This window comes from Triticum dicoccoides, chromosome 4A (assembly GCF_002162155.2).
Source record: "Triticum dicoccoides isolate Atlit2015 ecotype Zavitan chromosome 4A, WEW_v2.0, whole genome shotgun sequence".
NCBI lineage: Eukaryota > Viridiplantae > Streptophyta > Magnoliopsida > Poales > Poaceae > Triticum > Triticum dicoccoides.
Window position 1 is genome coordinate 570,083,479 of NC_041386.1, and position 18,408 is coordinate 570,101,886.

Genomic DNA, 18,408 nt, shown 5'->3' on the forward strand with positions numbered 1-18,408 from the left:
TCGTCACCGGCTTGACACCTTGATCTCCATCGAAGCATCGTCGTCGTCTCGCCAATTATTGCTTCTACGACTCTTGCTACCGCTTAGCAATTACATGGCGATTGATTTTCATACAATAAAGCGACAACCATATGGCTCCTGCCAGTTGCCGATAACAGTGTTACGAAACATGATCATCTCATACAACAATTTATATAATCACGTCTTGACCATATCACATCACAACATGCAAAAACAAGTTAGACGTCCTCTACTTTGTGGTTGCAAGTTTTCCGTGGTTGCTACGGGCTTAGCAAGAACCGTTCTTACCTACGCATCAAAAACCACAACGTGGTACAGTGATTGCTTTTTGATCTTTAGAAAGAACCATGTTCATTGAATCCGATTCAACTAAAGTTGAAGAAATTGACACCCACTATTCACCTGTGTGCGAAGCACATCGGTAGAACCAGTCTCGCATAAGTGTACGCGTAATGTCGGTCTGAGCCGCTTCATCCAACAATACCGTTGAATCAAGAATCAACTAGTGACAGCAAGCAATATGTATATACCCTTGCCCACAACTCATTTGTGTTCTACTCGTGCATATAACATCTACGCATAGACCTGGCTCTGATACCACTGATGGGGAACACCGTAATTTCAAAATCTTCCTACGCATACGCAAGATCCATCTAGATGATGCATAGCAACGAGAGGGGAAGAGTATGTCTACGTACCCTCGTAGACCGAAGGCGGAAGCGTTATGAAATGCGGTTGATGTAGTCGAACATCTTTGCAATCCAACCGATCAAGTACCAAACGCACGGCACCTCCGTGATTTGCACACGTTCAGCTCGGTGACGTCCCTCGTACTCTTGATCCAATTGAGGCTGAGGGAGAGTTACGTAGCACGACGGCGTGATGACGGTGATGGTGAAGTTACCAACGCAGGGCTTCGCCTAAGCACTACAACAATATGACCGAGGTGAAAATCTGTGGAGGGGGTACCGGACACGGCTAAACAATCAACTTGTGTGTCTATGGGGTGCCCCTTCCCCGTATATAAAGGAGTGGAGGAGGGGAGGGCTGACCCTCATAGGGCACGCCCAAGGGGGGAGTCCTACTCCCAGTAGGAGTAGGTTTCCCCCCCTTCCTAGTAGGAGTAGGAGAAGAAGGAAGAGCGAGAGAGAGAGGGGAGGAAAGGGGGGCGGCCCCCCACCCAATTCGGATTGGGCTTGGGGGGGAGCGCCCTCCACCTGGCCGCCTCCTCCTCTCTCCCACTAAGGCCCAATAAGGCCCATTGACTCCCGGGGGGTTCCGGTAACCCCCGGTACTCCGGTATTTTCCCGAACTCATCCGAAACCATTCCGGTGTCCAAACATAGCCTTTCAATATATCAATATTTATGTCTCGACCATTTCGAGCCTCCTCGTCATGTCCGTGATCACATCTGGGACTCCGAACTACCTTCGGTACATCAAAACACATAAACTCATAATACCGATCGTCATCGAACGTTAAGCATGTGGATCCTACGGGTTCGAGAACTATGTAGACATGACTGAGACTCACTTCCGATCAATAACCAATAGCAGAACCTGGATGCTCATATTGGTTCCTACATATACTATGAAGATCTTTATCGGTCAAACTGCATAACAACATACGTTGTTCCCTTTGTCATAGGTATGTTATTTGCCCGAGATTCGATCATCGGTATCATCATACCTAGTTCAATCTCGTTACCGGCAAGTCTATATACTCATTCTGTAATGAAACATCCTGCAACTAACTCATTCGTCACATTGCTTGCAAGGCTTATAGTGATGTGCATTACCGAGAGGCGCCAGAGATACCTCTCCGACAATCGGAGTGACAAATCCTACTCTTGATCTATGCCAACTCAACAAACACGATTGGAGACACCTGTAGAGCATCTTTATAATCACCCAGTTGCGTTGTGACGTTTGATAGCACACAAGGTGTTCCTCCGGTATTCGGGAGTTGCATAATCTCATAGTTGGAGGAAAATGTATAAGTCATGATGAAAGCAATAACAATAAAACTAAACGATCATTTATGCTAAGCTAATGGATGGGTCTTGTCCATCACATAATTCTCTAATGATGTGATCCCGTTCATCAAATGACAACACATGTCTATGGTCAGGAAACTTAACCATCTTTCATTAAGGAGCTAGGCAAGTAGAGGCATACTAGGGACACTCTGTTTTGTCTATATATTCACACATGTACTATGTTTTCGGTTAATACAATTCAAGCATGAGTAATAAACATTTATCATGATATAAGGAAATATAAATAACAACATTATTATTGCCTCTAGGGCATATTTCCTTCAACATATTTAGATTGATGAAGTCGCCCAAAAATGCCTTTATAGTCGATGTTGGGGAACGCAGTAATTTCAAAAAAATCCTACGCACATGCAAGATCCATCTAGGTGATGCATAAGAACGATAGGGGAGAGAGTTGTCCACGTACCCTCATAGACCGTAAGCGGAAGCGTTATGACAACGAGGTTGATGTAGTCGTACGTTTTCATGATCCGACCGATCCTAGCACGAAGGTACGACACCTCCGCGATCTGCACACGTTCAGTTCGGTGACGTCCCACGAACTCTAGATCCAGCTGAGGTCGAGGGAGAGTTTCATCAGCACGACGGCGTGATAATGATGATGATGAAGTTGCCGACGCAGGTCTTCGCCTAAGCTCTACAACGATATGACCAAGGTGGAAATCTGTGGAGGGGGGCACCGCACATGGCTAAACAATCAACTTGTGTATTCTAGGGTGCCCCCTCCCCACGTATATAAAGGAGGGAGGGTGGAGGCCAGCCGACCTCTCTAGGCGCGCCAAGGGGGGAGGAGTCCTCCTCCTAGTGGGAGTAGGACTCAACCTTTCCTAGTCCCACTAGGAATAGAAGAAGAGGGAGAAGGAGAAAGGAAAGGGGGGCCGGCCCCCTCACCCAATTCGGATTGGGCTTGGGGGGCACGCCACCTCCTAGGCTGCCTTCTCTTCTCTCCCACTAAGGCCCATTAAGGCCCATATACTCACCGGGGGGTTCCGGTTGTCGTGGTTCTAAGACTGATAGTAGAATAGGGGGTAGGAATGTAGAGGCAAGATCCTAGCTATGAAGGAGTTGTACACACGAGTTTACGAGTTCTGGCCCTTCTCGGAGGAAGTAACAGCCCTACGTCTCGGAGCCCAGAGGCGGTCAACTGAATATATGTGTGTGAATTACAGAAAGTGCCAACCCTTGTCCCAGAGGAGGGGGGTGGCTTATATAGAGTGCGCCAGGACCCCAGCTCCCCTCCATTACACAAGGTTCAATGCTCATAAAGGAGGGGCGTTACTGGTAACGTCTGCAACAAAGTGTTGTAAATGCCCATAAAGCTATGGTTTAAGTCCTGACCATTGTAGAGTGGAGGGTTTCTCATCTTCTGGTGGTCGAGTGTCTTCAAGGTGGTCGAGTGAGCACATCTTCATGGTCGAGTGGATGATGGTTTCTCTTCGACTGCTTCTGATTCTTTGTAGAGATGTCCTTGGGGAGGGTATGTTGGACAGATCCATGACCCTACCCTAGGTACATAGCTTCATCATTAGCCCCCGAATGGATCAGGGTTTGAGTGAGGAAGGAGTTGGGAACACTTCCGACCCATTCTTTGTGCTATGAGTATATCTTGTTCTGGAACAATGAGTTGAGGTGACGACGTCGACTCCTTTCTCAGTCGCCTTGGTCCATTCTTGGTTTTTGTCAAGTGAATTTTCATGGTAGAATCCCGAATGATGATGTAGAGGATGTTTGTCTTTAGTCTGACAAGTTGCTCTACCCTCCGCAGATTTCACGGGATTTGAATTTTGGGAAGTGCGCCAGACGGACGGAACCAAGGTTATCGGGACGGATTAGGCAAGTCTCCTCGATCCCCGTGCCACCTTTTTCGCCACGTACTGCGCGCGCGACTGTTGCGGGATTTGTTTAGATCGCTTGGGTCCACCAGTCAGTCACTCGGGGGATGACCCTATAAAAAGCCCCGGACCAGGCCTCTGCCCCGCGTGCTCCCATTCTCTCTTCTTCTTCTCCCGATCTCTCCGCCACTCTCGCTTCCGTTCTTGTCGCCGGACTCTCGCTCGAGCTCAACCTGTCGCCATGGGGAAAGAGAGGACGGTGGCGCTGGAGCGCACGAAGAATGCAACCACGAAGGCGAAGGGCAAGTGGACCAGCCGGGGCGGATCCTCGTCGAGATCCGGCCTGTCGCCAGGCTGGATCCAGGGCGACTGGATCCGCTTGACAATCACCCAGGACGACCTCGACGACCTGGTGGAGGGGGGACTGATCCCCCACAAGTCGGCACGGCTCCCGAGGAACGAAACCGAGCCGCAGCCAAGGGAGGGTGAGTGTGTTCTCCTTGCCACCCACGTAGATCGCGGATTCTCACTGCCTCCCCATCCTTTATTCCAGGGTTTTTTGAACTTCTTTGGGGCTCAACTTCACCATTTCACTCCAAACACCATAGTCTATCTAGCCGCTTTCGTGTCGATGTGTGAAAAATTCTTGGGTTGTCGACCGCACTGGGGTCTTTTCAAACACATCTTCACCTGCCGCTCCCAGTCGGTCAAAAGGGCCAAATCGAGTGACGAGAGGACACAAGTGAACCAGATGTGCGGGGGTCTGGGGATCCAGATGAGGAGCAAGAGTACCTTCCCAGCCATGATCCTTCCCGACTCGGTCCGGGGCTGGCAGTCGACTTGGTTCTACTGCAAGGATCAGCCGACCCCGGGTCAGTCGACTGGACTTCCTCCTTTTTCTTTGGCTCAAGTGGAGAAGCCTGCCCCTCTGAAGGTAGTTCCATAAGAGAAGGCGCAGGTCAAGGTGCTGGTCGAGCGGGTCATCCAACTCGTCCGCGATGGGGTGACCGGGATGGACCTGCTGGAGGTCTTTCTCGGTCGACGCATCCAACCGCTCCAGGCGCGTGATCATCCGATGTGGAAGTACTCTGGGCTCGTGGATTCCACTCGGATCCACCCGGAGGATGTCAGCGAGGATACCTTGGAGAAGTGGTTGATGGGGATCACCAGCAACAAAGACAACCCTCGGGGGTCTAGGAGGGTGATTCCATTCGACCACTCGCACCAGCCAGAGCAGGTATAATTCTGTTTTATCAAGTATCTTTCCGGTTCACCGTGTGATATCTTGTTTTATGGTCGACTGAATTTCCTTTGATCGTTGTCCTTTCAGGCCCTCATCGACATGTACTCAATGCCCAACGAAGTGCAGGACCAAGACGCCGAGGAAGAAGCGAGCGGGGGCGAGAGCGGTGAGGAGCATTCGTAGGCCGAGGAGGACGAGGAGAGCGACGAATCGACCGATGATGAAGAAGTCGACTCGCCTCCTCGCAGGGAGAGGAGATCCAAACACGCTCATGACCTGGCGAGCGCTCCGGACATGGTGGCCGCGCCGACTGGTCAGTCTTTGAAGCGTCCTAGGACGTCTTCCCCAACGCCGACTGAAAAGGCTCCAAAGCAGTCCAAAGTTGCGCCGCCTCCAGCGCCGAAAGCTACCTCCTCCAAACTGCCAAAAGCTTTGCCCAGGATCAAAGTGACCGTTCCTACTATCTCCGGGTAACCATCTAACTTGTCCTTTTCGTCGACTCAATTAATCGGACGTAACCGATTGAATGCGGGTCTTTGCAGTGCTGCTACGTCAGGAACCTCTTCTCTCCAGTACCGGGACGAGGAAATGGAAGATGCGGTAACCTCCAACCCAGGTATAAACTCTTGCGATTTTTCTCTTGATTCTTTGGTCGATTGCGTTCAAATGATTCACTTGGGGTTGAATGATCTGCCTTGCAGCTCCACCCAACGTCATCGATCTTCCATATGACGGTGAAGATGTGGCTCTTAAGCCCAGGAAGAGCAAGAAGGTAGCAGCTGGTAGGATGTCTCGGCAAGAACCCACTATGACACCTCCCGTCCGTCAACCTGAAGACGCGGGCAGGGCTTCTGTGACCTTCGCTGCACTCTTGTCGAGTGAGCACCCCACACCGCTGACTGCACCTATGATTCCTTCAGTCGTCCAACTCCACACCACGGAGCTCCAAGCCGCCGCACCTGGGTCGACTGCACACTTTTTCACCAGCTACCCCGTCCCGGACAAACAGTCGGAAGCGGCTGCGGGAGCCATCCGACAGGCTGACATGATGATGGAGCGGGTGAAGACGGTGCATGAGAACAGCCAGGCTGCCTATGACGCCAGTGCTGCCCTTCGGGCCAATGTCCAGGTGAGTAGACTTTCCGACTGTTTTTGCTCTGTGAGGAAGTGTTACTCAAAAAAATCTTCTTCTACATAATCTGCTGTTGTTTGCGTCGAATTAGAGCACCCACTGGGTGTTTTGTTGTTTTTGGTAGTTTCGATCTTCCACTCGGTCTGAGCAAGTGGGATCTAAACCGGTGGGGGCACGCTAAGTGCACCCACTTGGTGTAATCCCCGAGACCGCGGTCGACTGCTGACAGTCGACTAGGGTCTGAGTTCTCCTTTCTTTTCTTCTTTTACTCCTTACACTCGACTCAGGATCCGAACCGGTGGGGGCACGCCAAGTGCACCCACTGGGTGTAGTCCCCGAGACTGCAGTCGACTGTGTGCAGTCGGCTGGGGTCTAAGCGAACTTCTTTAGGTTTTATTCACTCGGAAGTAAACAACCTTTGATCTTATCGACTGATCCGTCTTTTGCCTTCTGCAGAAGTCTTGTACTCTTATTTCTAAGTTTGCTGAACTTGAGGAGAAGCAGAGGCAACTCAACCTCGACTTGGAATTAGCTCAGCAGAATACTTACACGAGTACTGGACTGCAGCTAAGTCTCCTAGTGAGAGAACTTAGGCGAGTACTGGACTGCAGCTAAGCCCCCGGGTGGGAGGATTGCTCTCCACTCGGTAGGATTTTCTTTCGAACTTAGGCGAAACGGATTCGCGACTAAGCCCATCCACTGGGGGGTTTCAGATGTAAATAAGAACACAACAGTCGAATGATAGGACCCTAAGCTCTTGTCTTTGATAAACAAATTACAAAGGTGTTTCTTATTACATTTTATTCGAACGAGTGCTTAAGTATAAAAGGGGCGAAGCAGCTCCGCATTCCAAGCTCGTGGCTCATCTTTCTGATGCTCAATACTGTAAAGATGGTATGCTCCGCTGTGGAGAACTTTGGTGATGATGAAGGGGCCCTCCCAAGTCGGGGCAAGCTTGTGTGGTTTCTGTTGATCCACTCGAAGAACCAGGTCTCCTTCTTGAAAGGTTTGACCCCTCACATTTCTGGCATGGAATCGATGCAGGTCTTGCTAATAAATGGTCGAGCGGATCAAGTCCATCTCTCTTTCCTCCTCTAAGAGATCGACTGAATCTTGTCGGGCCTGCTCTGCTTCCTCTTCGGAGAAGAGCTCAACTCGGGGTGCATTGTGGAGCAGATCACTTGGCAGAACAGCTTCGGCTCCATAGACTAAGAAGAAAGGAGTTCGTTCGGTCGACCGATTAGGAGTTGTCCTCAAACCCCACAGAACTGACGGAAGTTCATCAACCCAAGCGCATGCTGCGTGTTTGAGATCACGCATCAGTCGGGGTTTCAGTCCTTTGAGAATTAGGCCATTGGCTCTTTCTGCTTGTCCGTTCGACTGCGGGTGAGCGACAGAAGCATAGTCGACTCGAGTGCCCTGAGAGGCGCAGAAAGCTCTGAACTCATCGAAATCAAAGTTCGATCCGTTGTCCGTGATGATGCTGTGTGGGACTCCATATCTGAATGTCAATTCTTTGATAAAACTGACAGCGGTGCTAGCATCAAGGTTCTTGATAGGTTTAGCTTCGATCCATTTGGTAAACTTGTCGACTGCAACGAGCACATGAGTGAAGCCGCTCCTGCCAGTTCTCAGTGGTCCAACCATATCCAGTCCCCAAACAGCAAAGGGCCAGATGAGGGGGATGGTCTTCAGGGCTGACGCTGGCTTGTGAGACATGTCGGAGTAAAACTGGCAGCCTTCACATCTGTCAACTATATCTTTTGCCATTTCATTTGCGTGTGGCCAATAGAATCCAGCTCGGTATGCTTTAGCCACGATGGCCCGAGAGGACGCATGATGACCACAGGTCCCCGAGTGGATGTCATTGAGGATCATTCGACCTTCTTCTGGTGTTATGCATTTCTGACCGACTCCAGTCATGCTTTCCCTAAACAGCTGCCCTCTTATCACAGTAAAGGCCTTAGATCGACGGATGATCTGTCGAGCCTCTTCTTCATCCTATGCGAGTTCTTTCCTGAGTATGTACGCAATGTAGGGCACCGTCCAGTCGGGAGTAATGGCCAGAACCTCCATGATCAGGTCAACCACGGCCGGGACCTCGACTTCAGTCAGATCTGTGGCGCTCTTAGGTTGCGGGGGCTCTTCGGTAAAAGGATCTTCCTGAACTGTTGTCGAGTGAATATCCTCCAAAAACACATTGCTGGGAATGGCTTCTCTCTTGGAACCTATCTTTGCCAAATCGTCGGCTACTTGATTTTTCAGTCGGGGTATGTGGTGGAGTTCTAACCCCTCAAACTTCTTCTCAAGCTTTCTCACCGCGTTGCAGTAACCAGTCATGGCTGGGCTTCTGACGTCCCACTCCTTCATCACTTGATTAACTACCAAATCTGAGTCGCCATAGACCATGAGGCGACGGACGCCGAGTGAGATGGCCATGCGCAACCCATACAGGAGTGCTTCATATTCTGCTTCATTGTTGGAGGAATCAAAGTGAATCTGGAGGACATATCTGAGCCTGTCTCCTTGGGGGGATACCAGAACTACTCCAGCACCAGAACCATTCAGCATCTTGGATCCGTCAAAGAACATGGTCTAGTGCTCAGAGTGAACTTGAGTCGGCAGTTGCTGTTCGATCCACTCGGCGAGGAAATCTGCTATTGCTTGGGACTTGATAGCTTTCTTTGCCTCAAACTTGATATCCAAGGGAAGGAGTTCAATCGCCCATTTGGCCACTCGACCAGTTGCATCTCTGTTGTGCAGAATCTCTGACAACGGAGCGTCGCTGACGACTGTAACAGAGTGATCCGAGAAATAGTGTGAAACCTTCTTCGTGGTCATGTAAATCCCATAGACAAGCTTCTGATAATGAGGATATCTCTGCTTTGACGGGGTCAGGACTCCAGAAATATAATAAACTGGGCGTTGAACCTTATAAGCTTTTCCTTCTTCTTCCCGCTTGACCGTAAGTACTGTACTAACGACTTATCTAGTGGCTGCTATATAAAGCAGTAGAGGCTCTTTGCTGATTGGAGCAGCAAGCACCGGCTGGGTGGAAAGCAGGGCTTTTAGCTCTGCAAACACTGCATCAGCTTCTGGGGTCCACTCGAACTTGTCTGGTTTCTTCATCAATCGGTAAAGAGGCAGCGCCTTTTCACCGAGGCGAGAAATGAATCGACTTAGGGTGGCCAAGCAACCAGTAAGCTTCTGGACATCATGCACACACATAGGGCGTTTCATTCGGAGTATAGCACCTACTTTCTCTGGGTTAGCATCGATTCCTCGTTCGGAAACAAGAAAACCGAGTAACTTTCCGCCTGGAACTCCAAACGTGCACTTTGATGGATTGAGCTTGATATCATACCTTCTGAGGTTGGCAAAGGTTTCAGCAAGGTCAGTCAGTAGGTTGGAACCTTTACATGACTTGACCACAATGTCATCCATGTATGCTTCCACATTCCGACTGATCTGAGTAAGCAGGCACTTCTAAATTATCCGCATGAATGTGGATCTGGCGTTCTTCAAACCGAATGGCACTGTGACATAACAGAAGCACCCAAACGGGGTGATAAAAGCTGTCTTTATTTCGTCGGGTCCGTACAAACAGATCTGGTGGTACCTGATGTAGGCATCCAAAAAGGACAAACGCTCGCACCCTGCAGTTGAGTCGACTATCTAATCGATGCGAGGGAGAGGAAGTGATCTTTCGGGCAGGCCCGATTGATATGCTTGAAATCAATACACATGCGAAGTGAGTCGTCTTTCTTTGGGACCATGACAACATTGGCTAACCACTCGTAGTGATAAATCTCTCGGATAAACTCAGCCGCCAAAAGCCGAGCCACCTCTTCATCGATTGCCTTTCTTTTCTGGACGACGGGCCGTCAAAGATGCTCTTTGACTGGTTTCACCTTCGGGTCGACTCGCAAACGATGCTCAGCCAGTCCCCTGAGAACACCAGGCATGTCAGAAGGCTTCCATGCAAAGATGTCCCAGTTCTCACGGAGGAACTGGATGAGCGCTTCTTCCTATTTGGGGTCGAGTGTGGTGGAAATGTGAGTCGGAGCTGCATTGGGATCCATCGGGTGAATGTGAATCGACTTCGTTTCACCAGACTACTGGAATGCTGAATCTGTGGCTGGCTTCTTGGCTCGCAGCAAGTCACTCGGATCTGCATTTTTCTGGTATTCTTGCAATTCTACCACGGCCATCTGGGCATCGGCGATCTTTGAGCCCTTCTGGAAGCACTCTTCTGCCTTCTTCTGGTTACCAGAGATAGTGATCACTCCTCTGGGACCAGGCATCTTTAGTTTGAGGTACACGTAACATGGTCGAGCCATAAATCGTGCATAAGCTGGCCTGCCTAGAATTGCATGATAAGCACTCTGGAAATCCACAACTTCAGACGTCAACTTTTCTTTGCAGTAATTTTTGGAATCACCGAAAACCACGTCGAGTGCAATCTGACCGAGGGATGGAGCCTTCTTGCCTGGAATGACCCCATGGAAACTCATATAGCTTTCACTGAGTCTGGACATCGGAATGCCCATTCCTTTCAACATTTCTGCATAGAGTATGTTCAGGCCACTGCCACCGTCCATCAGGACCTTTGTCAGTCGAGTGCCTTCGACCACCGGGTCAACCACCAGTGCTTGCCTCCCAAGGGTGGCGATGTGCGCTGGATGATCAGACTGGTCGAATGTAATGGCAGTCTGTGACCACTTCAAGTAACTGGGTGTCACCGGAGCGACCATGTTCACTTCCCTGTTGATGAATTTCAATCGACTTTTGCTCTCAACGTCAGCAAAAATCATCAAAGTGGAATTCATGTGGGGATAACCATCATCGTCCTCTCCCTCATTCTCAGCCGTGTCTGCCTTCTTCTCCTTTTCCTTGGGTTGTTTCTCTCGTAACTGCTGGATTAGGAGCCGACACTGCCGAGTGGTGTGCTTCGGGTAAATGAAATTACCTTCTTCATCTTTTTTGGTGTGGATATGGCACAGCAGATCCAACACGTCAGTTCCATCTTGATCTTTTACTTTCTTGGGGTTCCACGGCCCTTTGGGATTCCCCTTGAACTTTCCTTGAACTACAGCCAAGGCTTCACCCGGAGCAGCTGGCTCGGCCTTGCGCTTCTGTTTCCGACCGGACTTTCCTCCTCTGGCTTCGTGGGCGACTGCTTTGTGCTTGCCACTTCGGAGTCGCTCTTCTTCTTCACCATTGGCATACTTGGTGGTAATTTCCATCATCCGAGCCAGAGTCATATTTCCTGTCCGGCCAAATTGCATATTCAACTCCCGATACCTGACGCTTTCGTTAAAGGCACAAATTGCCTAATGATCTGACACATCTTCTACCGTGTGGTGTAGGGTGATCCATCTCTCGATATAATCCCTCAAAGTTTCATTCGGTTTCTGAACACAACACTGTAATTCTGTCAAACCTGCCGGCCGTTTGCAAGTGCCCTCGAATATTCTGACAAACACTCGGGCGAGATCTTCCCAAGTATATATGCTGCCAGGCGCTAACTGATTCAGCCATGCTCTAGCTGAGCCCTCCAACATCAGAGGAAGGTGTTTCATGGCCACTTCATCATTGCCGCCTCCAATCTGGACAGCCACTCGGTAATCTTCAAGCCAAGTGTCAGGCTTGGACTCTCCGGTGAACTTACTAACTCCAGACGCCAACCTGAAGTTGGGGGAATCACCGCAGCTCTGATAGCTCTGCTGAAGCACTCTGGACCAGAGACATGCACCCTGTTGTTGGTTTGCGGATCTCTGTCATGGCCCTCTCGGTGAGCTCTGTTTCTGTCGACCAAGCTGTGCACGAGAATAGATCTCCCATCAAAGCCTGGTTCCCTGGGGTCGACTGGAATACCTCTTCCTACACTGTGGGGGCGTCTATCTTCATGTGGTCGAGGCACGTATGACCCACTCCTTGGAGGAGGCGTGGGCACTCGACGGCGATCATCGCGATCGGCACGGCGATCATACTGCTCTCGGTTTCTATACTGATCACGCCGATCTCCACGTCCCTCACGCCTCGGGGGCGATCTCGGGCTATGGGCTGACTGAACTGTGTCTGCGACCACAAATCTGCTATGGATCTTATTCCGCGATTGAGACACGACCGTATTCTGCTCTCCCGCTGCCCGGAGCAAGGCTCTGATCTACACCAGACCTCGGCCAGCTTCTGATTGGGAAGGTTGGATCGACTCTGCTATACGGGCAGCAGCTGCTAGATTTAGGATCGATGTTTGTTATACCTGAGTCGGAGGTGGAAAAAGATGGCGCCGACTGGACTCAGAAGCACGCTGTCGAGCGCAATCGTCGAGTGCGCGCTGGGGGTTCTCCAGTCGAGTGCGCTCAGCCAGGTTGGCCAAGCGCGCCTGCTCCAAGGCCTGGGCCTCAGGGGTTTCTCCAACTATAGGAGTATGCAATCATCCATGTTCTGGTGGTGAAGTTCCTCCCTCTGCTGCGAGGATAGGGGTTCGGGGTGGTACTCCTCGTGAACGTGCATCGGATCGTCATTCCCGTTGCCTCCATCTTCGCGGTTGAAGCCAGGCGGGCTGCATGGTCCGTTGACCATCAAAACTTCCGCCACTGGGTCACTGCTGTCGCACTCGGATGCGGTCTCTACGGAGCCAGTCGACAGATCGAACATGCCGTAGAGAGTTTCGTCGGGCTTGATCGCCGCAACTTGAGGGGTGGCCGACTGGTGGGCCACCGCATGCCTCACCCACCGCTGAAGCCTCGACCGACCGGTGCGCTTGCTCCGGCGGGTCGTAGGGAGGGGGAAAGTGTTGGGTTTCGTAGTAATTTAAAAAAAAATTCCTACGCACACACAGGATCATGTGATGCATAGCAACGAGGGGAGAGTATTGTCTACGTACCCAACGCAGACCGACTGCGGAAGCGATGACACGACGTAGAGGAAGTAGTCGTACGTCTTCACGATCCAACCGATCAAGTACCGAAACTACGGCACCTCCGAGTTCAAGCACATGTTCAGCTCGATGACGATCCCCGGACTCCGATCCAGCAAAGTGTCAGGGAAGAGTTCCATCAGCACGACGGCGTGGTGACGATCTTGATGAACTACAGCAGCAGGGCTTCGCCTAAACTCCGCTACAGTATTATCGAGGAATATGGTGGCAGGGGGCACCGCACACGGCTAAGGAATCGATCACGTGGATCAACTTGTGTCAACTTGTGTGTCTTTGGGGTGCCTCTACCTCAGTATATAAAGGAGCCAAGGGGGGAGGGGGCGCCGGCCAAGAGAGAGAGGCGCAGGAGGAGTCCTACTCCTACCGGGAGTAGGACTCCCTCCCCAATCCTATTCCAACTAGGATTCCCAAGGGGGAAAGAGGGAGAGGGGTGGCCGGCCACCTCTCCTAGTCCTAATAGGACTAGGGGAAGGGGGGAGGCGCGCAGCCCCCTTGGGCTGCCCCTTTCTCCTTTCCACTAAGGCCCATGAAGGCCCATATGGCTCCCGGGGGGTTCCGGTAACCTCCCGGTAACCCGGTAAAATCCCGATTTCACCCGGAACACTTCCGATGTCCAAACATAGGCTTCCAATATATCAATCTTTATGTATCGACCATTTCGAGACTCCTCGTCATGTCCTTGATCACATCCGGGACTCCGAACAACCTTCGGTACATCAAAATGCATAAACTCATAATATAACTGTCATCGTAACCTTAAGCGTGCGGACCCTACGGGTTCGAGAACAATGTAGACATGACCGAGACACGTCTCCGGTCAATAACCAATAGCGGGACCTGGATGCCCATATTGGCTCCTACATATTCTACGAAGATCTTTATCGGTCAGACCGCATAACAACATACGTTGTTCCCTTTGTCATCGGTATGTTACTTGCCCGAGATTCGATCGTCGGTATCCAATACCTAGTTCAATCTCGTTACCGGCAAGTCTCTTTACTCGTTCCGTAATACATCATCTCACAACTAACATATTAGTTATAATGCTTGCAAGGCTTATGTGATGTGTATTACCGAGAGGGCCCAGAGATACCTCTCCGACAATCGGAGTGACAAATCCTAATCTCGAAATACGCCAACCCAACATCTACCTTTGGAGACACCTGTAATGCTCCTTTATAATCACCCAGTTACGTTGTGACGTTTGGTAGCACCCAAAGTGTTCCTCCGGCAAACGGGAGTTGCATAATCTCATAGTCATAGGAACATGTATAAGTCATGAAGAAAGCAATAGCAACATACTAAACGATCGTGTGCTAAGCTAATGGAATGGGTCATGTCAATCAGATCATTCAACTAATGATGTGACCTCGTTAATCAAATAACAACTCATTGTTCATGGTTAGGAAACATAACCATCTTTGATTAACGAGCTAGTCAAGTAGAGGCATACTAGTGACACTTTGTTTGTCTATGTATTCACACATGTATTATGTTTCCGGTCAATACAATTCTAGCATGAATAATAAACATTTATCATGAAATAAGGAAATAAATAATAACTTTATTATTGCCTCTAGGGCATATTTCCTTCAGTCTCCCACTAGCACTAGAGTCAATAATCTAGTTCACATCGCCATGTGATTTAATAGCAATAGTTCACATCACCATGTGATTAACACCCATAGTTCACATCGATATGTGATCAACACCCAAAGGGTTTACTAGAGTCAGTAATCTAGTTCACATCGCTATGTGATTAACACCCAAAGAGTACTAAGGTGTGATCATGTTTTGCTTGTGAGATAATTTTAGTCAACGGGTCTGTCACATACAGATCTGTAAGTATTTTGCGAATTTCTATGTCAACAATGCTCTGCACGGAGCTATTCTAGCTAATTGCTCCCACTTTCAATATGTATCCAGATTGAGACTTAGAATCATCTGGATCAGTGTCAAAAAACTTGCATCGACGTAACCCTTTACGACGAACCTTTTTGTCACGTCCATAATCGAGAAACATATCCTTATTCCACTAAGGATAATTTTGACCGCTGTCCAGTGATCTACTCCTAGATCACTATTGTACTCCCTTGCCAAACTCAGTGGTAGGGCATACAATAGATCTGGTATACAGCATGGCATATTTTATAGAACCTAAGACTGAGGCATAGGGAATGACTTTCATTCTCTTTCTATCTTCTGTCGTGGTCAGGCTTTGAGTTTTACTCAACTTCACACCTTGTAACACAGGCAAGAAACCTTTTTCTTTGACTGTTCCATTTTGAACTACTTCAAAATCTTGTCAAGGTATGTACTCATTGAAAACTTATCAAGTGTCTTGATCTATCTCTATAGATCTTGATACTTAATATGTAAGCAGCTTCACCGAGGTCTTTCTTTGAAAAACTCCTTTCAAACACTCCTTTATGCTTTGCAGAATAATTCTACATTATTTCCGATCAACAATATGTCATTCACATATACTTAGCAGAAATGTTGTAGTGCTCCCACTCACTTTCTTGTAAATACAGGCTTCACCGCAAGTCTGTATAAAACCATATGCTTTGATCAACTCATCAAAGCGTATATTCCAACTCCGAGATGCTTGCACCAGTCCACAGATGGATCGCTGGAGCTTGCATATTTTGTTAGCACCTTTAGGATTGACAAAACCTTCTGGTTGTATCATATACAACTCTTCTTTAATAAATCCATTATGGAATGCAGTTTTGTTTATCCATTTGCCGGATTTCATAAAATGCGGCAATTGCTAACATGATTCTGACAGACTTAAGCATAGATACGAGTGAGAAACTCTCATCGTAGTCAACACCTCGAACTTGCCGAAAACCTTTTTGCGACAAGTCGAGCTTTGTAGACAGTAACATTACCATCAGCGTCAGTCTTCTTCTTAAAGATCCATTTATTCTCAATTGCTTGCCGATCATCGGGCAAGTCAACCAAAGTCCATACTTTGTTCTCATACATGGATCCCATCTCAGATTTCATGGCTTCAAGCCACTTTGCGGAATCTGGGCTCACCATCGCTTCTTCATAGTTCGTAGGTTCATCATGATCTAGTAGCATGACTTCCAGAAAAGGATTATCGTACCGCTCTGGCGCGGATCTTACTCTGGTTGATCTACGAGGTTCAGTAGTATCTTGTTCTGAAGTTTCATGATCATCATCATTGGCTTCCTCACTAACTGGTGTAGGTGTCACAGAAACAGTTTTCTGTGATGAACTACTTTCCAGTAAGGGAGCAGGTACAGTTACCTCGTCAAGTTCTACTTTCCTCCCACTCACTTCTTTCGAGAGAAACTCCTTCTCTAGAAATGATCCATTCTTAGCAACGAATGTCTTGCCTTCGGATCTGTGATAGAAGGTGTACCCAACAGTTTCCTTTGGGTATCATATGAAGTCATATTTCTCCGATTTGGGTTCGAGCTTATCAGGTTGAAGCTTTTTCACATAAGCATCGCAGCCCCAAACTTTAAGAAACGACAACTTTGGTTTCTTGCCAAACCACAGTTCATAAGGCGTCGTCTCAACGGATTTTGATGGTGCCCTATTTAACGTGAATGCAGTTGTCTTTAATGCATAACCCCAAAACGATGGTGGTTAATCGGTAAGAAACATCATAGGTTGCACCATATCCAATAAAGTACAATTATGACGTTCGGACACACCATTGTGGTGTTCCAGGTGGCATGAGTAGTGAAACTATTTCACATTGTTTTTTAACTGAAGGCCAAACTCGTAACTCAAATACTCTTCTCTACGATCAGATCGTAGAAACTTTATTTTCTTGTTACGATGATTTTTCACTTCACTCTGAAATTCTTTGAACTTTTCAAATGTTTCAGACTTGTGTTTCATTAAGTAGATATACTCATATCTGCTCAAATCATCTGTGAAGATCAGAAAATAATGATACTTGCCACGAGCATCAACACTCATTGGATTGCATACATCGGTATGTATTATTTCCAATAAGTCAGTAGCACGTTCCATTGTTCTGGAGAACGGAGTTTTAGTCATCTTGCCCAAAAGGCACGGTTCGCAAGCATCAAATGATTCATAACCAAGTGATTCCGAAAATCCATCTTTATGGAGTATCTTCATGCGCTTTACACCGATATGACCCAAACGGCAGTGCCACAAATAAGTTGCACTATCATTATTAACTTTGCATCTTTTGGTTTCAATATTATGAATATGTGTATCACTACGATCGAGATCCAATGAACCATTTTTCATTGGGTGTGTAACCATATAAGGTTTTATTCATGCAAACAGAACAACAGTTTATTCTCTTACTTAAATGAATAACCGTATTGCAATAAACATGATCAAATCATATTCATGCTCAACACCAACACCAAATAACACTTATTTAGTTTCAACACTAATCCCGAAAGTATAGGGAGTGTGCGATGATGATCATATTAATCTTGGAACTACTTCCAACACTCATCGTCACTTCCCCTTCAACTAGTCTTTGTTTATTCTGCAACTCCCGTTTCGAGTTACTAATCTTAGCAACTGAACTAGTACCTAATACTAAGGGGTTTGCTATAAACACTAGTAAAGTACACATCAATAACATGTATATCAAATATACTTATGTTCACTTTGCCATCCTTCTTATCCGCCAATCACTTGGGGTAGTTCCGCTTCCAGTGACCAATCCCTTTGTAGTACAAGCACTTAGTCTCAGGCTTAGGACCAGACTTGGGCTTCTTCACTTGAGCAGCAACTCGCTTGCCGTTCTTCTTGAAGTTCCCCTTCTTCCCTTTGCCCTTTTCTTGAAACTAGTGGTCTTTGTCTACCATCAACACTTGATGTTTTTCTTGATTTCTACCTTCGTCGATTTTAGCATCACGAAGAGCTCGGGAATTGTTTACGTCATCCCTTGCATTATAGTTCATCACGAAGTTCTACTAACTTGGTGGTGGTGACTAGAGAATTTTGTCAATCACTATCTTATCTGGAAGATTATCTCCCACTTGATTCAAGCGATTGAAGTACCCAGACAATCTAAGTACATGCTCACTAGTTGAGCGATTCTCCTCCATCTTTTAGCTATAGAACTTGTTGGAGACTTCATATCTCTCCACTCGGGTATTTGCTTGAAATATTAACTTCAACTCCAGGAACATCTCATATGGT